We start from the raw sequence: 2,345 nt of genomic DNA on the forward strand, positions 1-2,345 counted from the left end.
TCCTCGTGTCCTCGCCCGCTGCTGCCGACCGGGACGGTCCACGGGTCGGACCGGAACCGCGTCCGTCGCCTCAGCGCGTCCCCCGGCGCAGTGGTCCGTCGCCCAAAAGCGTCCCCTGAACACAGCGCACCGCGGCGGCCGGTTCCGCGGCGGCCCTGCCGTCCAGCTCCCGGGGTCCGGGCGCCCAGCCTCGGGTGTCCCCGGCTGCTGACCGGGGTCCACTCAGCAAGCCCGACCGCCCCTGCCTGCTGCCTGGCGCGCTCTCCGCACCGTAGGCCTGGCCACTCGGCCTTGGGGACACGGTGCACGCTGTGGGGTGGCACGGGGCCAGCAGCCCCTGTGGACCCTCAGGCGAAGCTGAAGGTGAGAAACCCCAGGAGACCTGCGGCCTGCCCAGCCCTGCCTGCTGGAGCCAGTGAGTGAGTGGAAAAGCTCTTAGTCGCTCCTTCTCTGTAATGCGTTGAAAATAAATACTAATAGCAACAAAGGTTCCTCACAACTGGAGAACTATTTAGCATGGTTCGGCATTGACTCAAAATGACATTAATGTACTGAAAACCAAGAGCAAAACCAAGCACTGTGGGTGTGGTTTCCTGAAAGGCCAGGAGGCAGGGGGACTGCCTGCTGCAGGAGGTCGGGCCTAAGGGCAGCCTGACCGGTCAGACAAGTGCTCCCAGCACCTGTGCACCCCACAGACGTGTGTGTGTGTGTGTGTGTGTGTGTGTGTGGCAGGCTGCACTGGGCCTTGCCCCAGCACTCACCACACAGGAGGCAGTGAGGCAGCTGTGTGTGTGGCCGCCACAGCACTGTATGCTGGCTACAGTGTTGGGGTTCAATGAATCCAAGCGAGATTCCAAGGCAAGTGAGATGATTTTGATGTCTAGTCCAAGGGGCAACCTCTTGCCATAAGCAAGAACTGCCCTGAATGAAATAATCATGAGGTTTTTATAGTAAGAGAATCAAAAGCCACGTGACAGGGAGCAAGTACGTGATTAGGGGCTAACAGTGACACAAAACAGCATGGGACAAGAATTTACAACTGTAGTCTTGGAGGTCTTTTCCATAAATCCAAACACCCCAAGGGTATCCCTGTCTCCTGAAACAGGAGCTTTGTTGTAACAGGATGCAGGCGTCTCTTTGGAGATCCCAGAAGTACTGTCACCTTTCACTGCAGTGTCAACTCATTGAACCATGTCAAGGGAATCAGCTGAGGGGCCCCTTGAGCTCAGGTGGGTAGGAGCCAGGAGGACCCCTGGGACGAAATCTGGGCTATGGCTTTTCCCCTGGTCCTTCTCCTTGTGATGGATTCTCACAGCCCAGGGGGTAGGTCTCCCGAGGTGCCTGTCACTGGCCAGCCCTTGGGGTTGTGCAGGTGGCAAGTGCCTTTGACAGGGGTAAGGGACCTACAGGAAGGAGGGTGCAAGGCCGAGGCTCAGCGGCTGTGCGCAGCTCACTCTACAAGAGCCAGAGCAGCAGGCCGTGCTGGTGCCCAGGCTGCTGGCCACATGTGTGCCGGTGAGAAGCACAGCTCTGGCCCTTTGTTAGCAGACACCTTGCGTACAGGGGGGTCAGCAGACAGCAGCAGACCCTGTGAGGAGCCTCCCCAACAACTCAGGAAGGCCCCCAGTGCCAGCCTGGCAGGAGCTGTAGCTAGTGCAGGGCACAGCCTGACAGCTGGGGACCGAGGCCTGGGAGCGTCCGGCAGCTTGCCCACAGCCACTCTGCAAACATTTGTGGGTGGTGCAGATGGGGGCGGCAGTGTGCCCGCCCCTGGGCAGCCAGCCAGGCCACATCTGCTCCCGGGGGGTCAGGCCCAACGGTAAGAGCAGTGTGGCCACCCTGCTGATCAGAGCCGGCCATGCCCTCAGCAGGTCTTGGGATGGCAGCAAGGCAGGGCCTCTCCTCCATGCCTCCTCCCGCTCAGCTGTGTGCCGGTGCCTTGGGAGACCAGGAAGTGGCCCCTGCACAGGGCAGCAGAGTGGAGCCACTCCATTCTTTGGGGCCTGGAGCCCCGTTTCTCTGCCAGCCCTGACATCCAGCATGGCCCTGGCTGTCATTCTGAATCTGAATCCCTACCACTTTTTTTAGCACATCCTTCCTCTATAAAATTCGTCTTTGACCACAGAAGTTGACATTCATTTGTTCCAGGTGATGTTGCCGGGGGCAGGGGGCAGGACTGAGCCACAGGATCCACGGGGCCCACCATGGTGGGCTCTTGCAACACTGTACAGAAGGGGACCCAGCTTGAGAAGTCCTGGACTGGGCCACATGTGAGACTCTCCCAGCCTGGCCTGAGTCCACTTGGAACCCCAGATACCCCCCTACACACACACACACTGGGAGCA

The sequence above is a fragment of the Ochotona curzoniae genome, unplaced genomic scaffold (assembly GCF_017591425.1).
Source record: "Ochotona curzoniae isolate NIBS_2020 unplaced genomic scaffold, NIBS_Ocur_1.0 contig_3622, whole genome shotgun sequence".
In the NCBI taxonomy this organism is placed as follows: domain Eukaryota; kingdom Metazoa; phylum Chordata; class Mammalia; order Lagomorpha; family Ochotonidae; genus Ochotona; species Ochotona curzoniae.